We start from the raw sequence: 9,492 nt of genomic DNA, 5'->3' as shown, positions 1-9,492 counted from the left end.
CCCTCTTCCACCTCAGTCACCCCTCCTTCCCCTGAACAGGGAGGAAAAGGTGAGCTTCTGCCCCCTGCCACCTGATCCCAACAGACTGAAAGACCCTGGTCTCTTTTCTCAGAAAGAGGTTCCACAGGAGGAAGGCAACAAGGCCCACACAAGGCATGGAGAATGCAAACACCATCCTGGGTTAATCCCTCAGGTAAGTGACACTGGTGTCTCACCACCCAAATTCCTACCACACACCTCCCCCAGCATGGCCTCCAGGATTGCTCCAGTCGGCATGCCAAATCTGAGCTTCCATCTTCTTCCCCAAATCTACTTCTCTGCTGGGTTCCCTGTCACAGTGATGACACTGATGCCCCCATCTCTAAGGCCAGAACTGAGGTGTAATTCTCCACTTTCCTTCCCTCCTTACTTCCAATCCAAAAAATCAAGAAGTCTTGTACATCCTCCTCCCTGATCACAGCTCATCTTCCTGCCCATCTCCTCCTCTTCTTTTCCTGGTCATTTTTGGGGCCTCATCTCTTCCCTGGGTCTCTGAACCCACCTCACCTCCCACCTACATCTTTCTCCTCAACACAGGCCTCCAGAATGTGTTTCCAGCGATCATCATTGTCCACGTCTTGCTTAGTGGGGACATCTGTGTGTTGTCTCCATAGCCAGAGACCAAGCTGCAAACACCACAGGCTGTATTTGAAGGCCTGGGATAGTCTGACCCATTCTGGACTTTTCCCCAGATTTCTCCCTCTCCCTGCATCTGGCAATGTCCCCCCAGCCATGTTATGGCCTCTGTGACTCTGAGACTTTGAATGTGAAGTTCCTTCTCCTGAAACACCCTTCCCCCCCCATTCCTACCTTTCCAAGTCCTATTCATCCCTCTGTATCAGTCTTAAATGCCACCCAGGTGTGTGTGCATGTGTATATCATTATATGGCTCTGAGCAGACGGACATTCAGTCTTTTATTCATAGACTCAATTAACAAGTGTTATTGCACACTTATGACATGCCAGCATTGTCATGGGGGACATCAGTGAACACAGCTTCAAAATCCTTCAAAAGGATTTGGAAGGAAGTGACATCAGCAACATGGTGGAGTGAGCTGTTCCCTTTGTCTCTCCTCCTTTGAACCACAACTAAATGGACATTCATTGATCAGTGCAAGATCCCCACACAGAACACCAGGATGCCTGAGAGACCTGTACAGCTGTATATCTGCATGGGGTTGGACTACCGCCTGGGGAGATGGTTGAGATAGGTGAGCACCCTCTGGCCCCCAGGTGGCCCACTGCATGTGCACAACTGCTCTCCCAGCTGGAGCTTAACTCATAGCACTTCTGAAACCCCAAGGGTGGAAGCATACCTCAGCGTGTCCATGGGAACAGGTGATGGCAGCCCTGAACCCCTGTGTGATTGCTTTCCCATCTGGTGAGAGATCCTACAGTGTTGCCACCATCCTAGGGAGTGGCCCAGGCTCAGACCCAGTGGGGAGGCCCCACCCACCAAACACAACGGCTGGTGCAACCTAGGAGGAGATGGCGGCAGAACTGCGCACCTGGGCAAATGAGTTCCCAGCTGCTGCACATGCCCACAGTACAGGTGTGGCCCCAAAGAGGGGAGTGCATCTCAGCAGGGCTGTAGGAGCAGGCGGCAACAGCCCAGAGCACCCATGTGATCACTTTCCCATTTGGTGGGAGAGCTCACATGGCCACTGTGGTCCTGAAGAGTGACACAGACTGGAACAGGCACTTCTGACAGGGATCATGGTGGGCTGAGAATACACAGCTCCTGCTGACATCCCAGTTTCAGCAGGTAGAATCTGTGACCAGATACTACCACTATGCAAAGGCACAAATCCACCCTATCAAATAGTAGGAAGAAGTACATTAATACTCCAGGACAGAAGGAAAAAGACCAACACCCAGAAATCGATCCTGAAGACACAGAAACCTATAATCTAAATGGCAGAGAATTCAAAATAGCCATCATAAAAATACTCAAGGATTTATAAGAGAACTCAGAAAGACAGTTCAATGAAATCAGGAACAAAATTAACAAACAGAGCGAATTCTTCATAAAAGAGATTGAAACTATAAAGAAAAACCAATCAGAAGTGTTGGAGATGCAAAACATAATGAATGAGATAAACAAAAATCTGGGGTGCTTGAATAACAGAGCTGATCTTATGGAGGATAGAGTTAGCAATTTAGAGGATATGAATATAGAAATGCTTCAGACGGAAGAGGAGAGAGAACTAAGACTAGAAAGAAATGAAATTCTCCAAGAAACTTCCATCTCAATTAGGAAAAGCAACATAAGGATTACAAGTATTCCAGAGGGAGAAGGGAGGGAAAAAGGAGCAGAGAGCTTGTTCAAAGAAATAATAGCTGAGAACTTCCTAGAACTTGGGAACAAGCTGGAATTACAAGTAAAAGAAGTTAACAGAAGTCCTAATTACATCAATGTAAAAAGACCTTCTCCAAGATATATAGTTGTAAAGCTGGCAAAAGTCAATGCCAAAAAAAAAAAAAAATTATTAAGGGGAACAAAGCAGAAGAAAATAACCTACAAAGGAGTCCCTATCAGGCTTTGAGCAGATTTCTCAGCAGAAAACTTACAGGCTAAGAGAGAGTGGAATGATGTATTCAAAATTCTGAAAGCCAAAGGATTTGAAGAGACGCTTCTGCAAAGAAGATACAAAAGTGTTCAAGGAGCACATGAAAAGATGATCAACGTCATTAGTCATTAGAGAAATGTGAATCAAAACCACAACGAAATATGATTTCACCCATTAAGACAGCTATTTTGTATTTTAAAAAAAAACAGAAAATTACAAGTGTTGATGAAGATGTGGGCAAATTGGAACCCACATGCATTGCTTGTGGGAATGAAAAATGGTGCAGCCATGTGGAAAACCCTTTGGAATTTTTTCCAGAAGTTAAACATAGAATTACCAGATGACCCAGCACTTCAACTTCTAGCTGTGTACTCAAGGGAAATGAAAGCACGGACTTAACAGATACTTGACACCATTGTTCATAGCAGTGTTATTCACAATAACAGTGGAACCAACCCTAGTGTCTATCAGCTGAAGAATGAATGAGCCAAATGTGGTATATACATACAAAGGAGTATCATTCAGGCTTAAAGAGGAATGAAAGAAATTCTGAAACATACTACCAGATGGATGAACCTTGAAAACAATATGGTAAATGAAAAGAGCCAGACACAAAAGGACAAATATTGCATAATTCTGCTTCTATGAGCAGAAATTCGTAGAAACAGAAAGTAGAAATGTGGTTTCTCGGAACTGGGGGATGGGGGATGGGGAGTTGTTGTGTAACTGTGCAGAGTTACTGTTTGGGATGAAAGAAGAGTTCAGGAAAGACAGTGGGGATGGTTGTACAACACTATGAGTGTAGTTAGTGTCACTGAATTGTACCTTGTAAAACGTTAAAAATGGCAAGTTTTGTATTCTGGATATTTTATCATAATACAATAAAGGCAACAAGAAACACCACTGCCATCAAGATGCTGTCATTATGGAGACAAGAATAAAAAATAAACAAAATTAGAGCACGTCAGGTATCAATACATGTTTGGAGGAAATCCCTCAGAGAAAGGAGCCTGTGACATAATGCGGTGGGTTTTCTATATCGAGAGTGTGATGTGATGGAGGTGATATTTGAACAAAGACTTGAAGGCTGGGAGGAAGCAGGCTCTGTGTTTCCCTAAGACAAAAGTATTCCAGGAAGATGGAAACAGGGGAGGAGTGAGTGCCATGGTGCTGAGGCAGAAACAGGCGTGGTGTGTGGTGGAGACAAGAGACTGATGTGTAACAGCACAGGGAGGATGGTACAGACCCTGTGGAAGACCATTGCATGTCAGTGCATGATTATGGAAGCCTTTGAGGGGAGCAGACACATGACTAGATCCTCAAGTTAGCAGGATCCCAATAGCTGCTAAGTTCAGATTGGCCAGATTGCGTCCATGGCATCAAAAAATAGATGTGACACATCACTCCTGGGTACTCCAGGCAGGAGGTTAAGGTGCCCTGAACCATAGACATCATGTAAGTAGGGAGGATATATTTGGGAAACATTTGGAAGGTCAAGCTGACTGAATTTTCTAATGGATGTGGTAAGTAGGGGAAAGAGAGGGGCAAGGATGGTGCTGAAATCTTTCCTCTGAGCAACTGGAAGGATGGAGTTGTGTTCCATGGAGGGTGACAGAGAGTAGGGTTTTGAAGGGTGCTGATCATTCTAAGAAGCCACTCGATAGCCCACTGGGAGTGTCAGTGAGAGAGCTGGATATGAATGTCTAGAGAGCAGGAGAGAGGTCCAGACTGGAGATGTTAACATGTATAGCCAGTGTAAGATGATGACAACAGATGAGCAAAAAAAAAAAAAAAGAAAAAACAAAAAAAGAGTGGTATGATAAGAAGACAGCAGATCCTCAAAAAATTGAAAATAGAACTACTATATGATTCTGAAGTTCTGCATCTAGGTATTTATCCAAAAGAATAGACAGCAGGGACTCAGATATATTTGCGCAACCATGCTCACGGCGGCATTGTTCACAATAGCCAAAAGGTGGAAGCAATCCAAGCATCCCTCAGTGGATGGATGGATAAACACAACGTGGTGTATACCTACTATGGAATGTTATTCAGTCTTAACAAGGAATGAATTCTGACACATGCTACCACATGGATAAAACTCAAGGACGTTATGGTAAGTGAAATAAACCAGGCACAAAAAAGGCAACCACTATTTTATTCCACTAATATAAAGTATCTAAGGAAGTCAAATTCCAAAACACAGAAAATGGGATGGTGTTGCTAGGGGCCGGGAGGTGGAGGGAAGTGGGAAGTTTTTGTTTAATGGGAATAGGGTCTCAAGTTGTGCAAGTTGAACAGTTTTTTTTTATATTTTTGACTACATGTCAAATCTAGAAATCTAGAACATATCACTATGCTACCAGGACACCTAGCAGATTCACCAGTGAGTACAGCTCTAAAGCCCAACAGTACTGAGTGTTTGGGGAGGAAGTGACTCCACTGGGTTGGGAGCATCTCACAGGCATGGACCAGGTGGGTCGTCTCCCTTTTTGTCTCCAGCCTCCTCAACCCATGGATGCTCATTTAAGTGTTTGTGGAATGAATGAATGAATGAATGAATGATTGGCTGCTACCTTCACCTCACCTAGCACCCCCTTCTTTTCTTCTGCCCCAGACACTCACACAGACCCTAATGAACCTACACCTGGCAGCATCATCGACATCTAGATGAGGCTGTGAACTTCCATGGTCAAACAGGAGCTGACTAGCACCCTGCTGTAGACAACAGGGCTCAGAAATGCACCTCAGATGGGAGTCCCTTAGAGATTCACCATATCTCACTCATCAGATATCCTCAGAGGTCCTGGTCCAGCTTCTGGTGCTGAAGGGAAGTCCACAAATGAGGGCAAAACACGGGGTCTGCTCATTGTCTGCTCCCCTCTGGGAGGGTCTCTAGGTCTCTGGGCCATGGCGTGTCCTCTTGCCCTGTGCAGAAGCTGACAAGCTCCAGCCTGCAGTTCCTCTTCTGTTAATTGCTAGCCAAGTTCGCAGGCTCATCTCCAGCTTCCTGTTTGCCTTCTGCTTCTCTTGTCAGACACAGCACTGATGTCCAGAACCCTCCGTGTCAGAGATGCTTCCACTGCTGCTGCCCTGCTGTGGGCAGGTGAGTGGGCCTATGGGAGATGGGGCCAGTGGTGCAGGGACTGAGGCTGACCCTTGTTTCCCCACTGGGTCCCTGCTGAGAATCTCAAACGCCTTTGGGAAATGCAGCAGTCTGTGACCCTGCAGGAGGGTCTGAATGTCTCCAAGCCCTGCACGTACTCCCATCCCTGGAACTACTGGACTAACTCTGTCTCAGCTCATGGTTACTGGTTCCAGAAAGGGGCCAGTACAGACCAGGATGCTCCTGTAGCCACAAACAACCCGGATCATAAAGTACAAGAGGAGACCCAGGGCCGAATCCCCCTCCTCGGGAACCCCCAGACCTACAATTGCTCCCTGGATATCAGAGATGCCAGGAGAAGGGACAATGGAAAATACTTTTTTTGGATGGAGAGAGGAAGTACAAAATAGAAATACAAATCTAACCATCTCTCTGTCCATGTGACAGGTAAGCAATGGACTCCAGGACACATCCCAGGGGAAGTGCATAGGGGTCCTGGGGCAGGGCTGGGTTGCAACTGCCCTCCTTGGAAGGCATTGGGGGTAGAGTATGTCAGGGCTCAGAGGGAGGAGCTGGACCAAAGCCTGAAGCTTTCCTCAAGGCCGCACCTCACACTCTCCATCCTGATCCCTCTGTCTACCCATCTTCTCACCAGCTCTGAGCCACACACTCCACACCTACATCCCAGGGACCCTGCAGTCAGGCTGCCCCAGGAACTTGACCTGTTCTGTGCCCTGAGCCCATCAGCGGAGCACACCCCCCATCTTCTCCTGGACATTAGCTGCCATCAACTCCCTGGGCCCCAGGACCCATCTCTCCTAAGTACTGAAGCTCACTCCACAGCCCCAGTACAATGGCACCAACCTCACCTGTCAGGTGAATTTCCCTGCAGCTGGTGTGACTATGGAAAGGACCATCCAACTCAATGTCACCTGTGAGTGCTGGGCCAGGACACCTGCGTCCCTGAGGGTGTGGGGGGCAGGAGGACCAGGATGAGGGCCAAGCTTGTTTCTTTTGTCCTCGGGGCCTACCTGAGTATGAGACCTAGAAAGACACAAGCCTGTCCCTCCTGCATTTCTGTGGCTCCTGGGGTTGGGGGGATACTTACATTTATCTCACCCCACCCTCCCCACTGATGGGGGAAAACCTTTTTCTCATCCTAGGTGCTCCAGAGAATGCAGAAGTCAGAGTCTGCCTACGGGATGGCACAAGTAGGAAGGAGCCCTCTCATGGGGCATTGACTGGGGTGGGGTCTTTGCCAAGCCAGGTCAGAGCTGGACTTTCAGAGCTCAGATGGTGGGTCTGGGGTTGGGGGGCTGCGTTTAGACACAAGAAGAACCTGTCAGGCCTCCTGCCCCAAGATCCTTCAACTGTGATCTTGCCAGGATGACCCACGACCTATTGCTGCCCTTCCTAAATGTGCTCTTAGTCTTCCTCCAGTTACAGAAGGCCTTGGGGGAATTTTTTAGTAGACTTTATTTTTTAGAATCATTTTAGGTTCACAGCAAAATTGAGAGGAAGTTGGAGAGATTTCTCCTACACCTACTGCACTTTCCCACACATGCACAGCCTCCCCACTGTCAACAACCCCCACCAGAGGGGACATATGTTACAACCCATGAATCTACACTGACACGTCATTATCACCAAAAGTCTGTCCTTGATACTAGGATTCACCCTTCGTGTTGTACATTGCTTGGGTTTGGACAAATGTATAATGACATGTATTCATCATTATAGTATCACACAGAGTGGTTTCAGTGTCCCCATAATCTCCTTGGGTTATTTTTTGACCGTCAGTACTCCACTCTCATCATGACTTTTCCCTAGAGCCCAGCTCTCCCGCACTGCTCTGTTCCCATGGGTAATGACGTCTGACCCCTCACCAGACAGTGAGTTTCACTGGGGCTCTCTCAGTGGTCCCCATCTAACTGTTGACAGGTGATGCCCGGACACACCTCCCTCACCCTGATGTTGGGTTCCCAGGAGGCATGGCCAGGCATGGCTGGGAGAGCTGTCTGGTGACCTGAAAGTCAGAGAAATCTCTCACTTCCACCCCCTTCCAGAGGCATGAAAGACCACCTTTGACCTTGAGTGACAGGGCCAGTGGAGGACAGGAGAGGAGATTCAGACACCCTCCCTGGGAGAGAGGAGGGCCAAGGCCTTTCAGCCTCCCATAGGGCTCTGTATGTGTGTGTGCATCTCTCTCTCTGGAATCTCCATGAGGCCCAGAGCCTCAGGCTCCTGCTGCAGCCATACCTGTGGGCTGTTGCTGAGAGACCATGGATGGAGAAGAAGCTGGGTCCCAGAAGAGATGGAGTTTGCTGGACAGGATTGGGGGGCCTGGATAGGTGGTGTCACATGGACCCTGTCCTTCTGAAGAGGGCTGAGGTCCTATGATGGGTGGGACAATCTAGGTGCTGAACCCTGGATGGGGTGTGAGGTGCCCCTCTCTACATGCTGGAGAAGAAAGTGACACAAGTCTGTTCATCAAGATTGGAGTTCATCCCAAGTCTCTCTTGTCTGCAGGGGAACCATGGACCAGAGCAGGAGTGAATCAGGGGGCCATTGGGGGATCTGGTGTCACCGCACTGCTCACTCTCTGCCTCTGCCTCATCTTCTTCATGTGAGCTGGGTTGGGTGTGGGCCAAGTCGTGGTGAAGAGGGACCTGGATGTCTTGTGAGGACCCAATGCAAGGGTGGGGGGTACAGTGGTGGTGAGAATCCAGCTGGTAGCCTCTGAGCCAGGCATGAGTGTGCTCCCAGCCCTGGTTCCAGACTTCCAGGAGTGAGGGGACCTTTTTACAAAGTCTTGTTATGAAGGGCCTCAGCTCACCCCACCATCGACCTGCCTTAGTCACTTATTCCAGCCTCAAAAGAGTGACCCTGTGTCGTAGACCCTGGTGTCTCTCATCAGAGTGAATGCCCGCAGGAAGAAAGCAGCCAGGGGCCGGCCCCGTGGCTTAGCGGTTAAGTGCGCGCGCTCCGCTGCTGGCGGCCCGGGTTCGGATCCCGGGATCGCACCGACGCACCGCTTCTCCGGCCACGCTGAGGCCGTGTCCCACATACAGCAACTAGAAGGATGTGCAGCTATGACAGACAACTATCTACTGGGGCGTTGGGGGAAAAATAAATAAATAAAATCTTTAAAAAAAAAAAAAAAAAAAAAAAAAGAAAGCAGCCAGGACAGCACTAGGTGTGCATGACATCCACTCTGACATTGTGCCAGCTTGCTTGGTGAGTGATATGGGTATCCTGGCATGCAGTCTGCCCTCTACATCTCTCCGGTGTGGCCAGCAGTCATGCTCCATTAGGCATGACCAGAAATAAGCTCATCACCTTCCTGTTTGTTTGAAAATGTAGCTTTTATTGTTACAGGTATGCACCACATAATGATGTTTCAGTCAACAAAGGACTGCATATATGACAGTAGTGCCATAAAATTAGTACCATACAACCTATACCACCTAAGTGTGTACTGGGCTATACCACCTAAGATTTTTTTTTTTAACAGACATGTACTGACGCTCATTTTAATGAGATCACCCCGGATGCTGTGTTAAGAGATCCTGCAGAAGGATAGGGTAGAAGAGAGGAGACTAGATAAGGATGACACTCAAATAATCCAGGCAGGAGATGATGCAGACTGTGTTAGTTTGCTGGGGCTGCCATAACAAGATACCATCATCTGGGTTGCTTAAACTACAGACATTTGTTTTCTCGCAGCTCTGAAGGCTGGAAGTCCAAGATCAAGGTGCCAGCAGGGTTGATTTCTCC

The 9,492-nt window shown here is 48.0% G+C and overlaps 1 pseudogene; it reads left to right on the top strand.

Moving 5' to 3' along the window:
- The first annotated feature begins 5,816 nt into the window (after positions 1-5,816).
- Positions 5,817-6,711, top strand: LOC101405844 (myeloid cell surface antigen CD33-like; annotated as a pseudogene).
- The last annotated feature ends 2,781 nt before the right edge of the window (positions 6,712-9,492 follow it).

The sequence above is a fragment of the Ceratotherium simum genome, chromosome 33, assembly GCF_057802395.1.
Source record: "Ceratotherium simum simum isolate JZ-2026a chromosome 33, ASM5780239v1, whole genome shotgun sequence".
In the NCBI taxonomy this organism is placed as follows: domain Eukaryota; kingdom Metazoa; phylum Chordata; class Mammalia; order Perissodactyla; family Rhinocerotidae; genus Ceratotherium; species Ceratotherium simum.
This window is presented reverse-complemented; position numbering and strand designations above follow the sequence as displayed.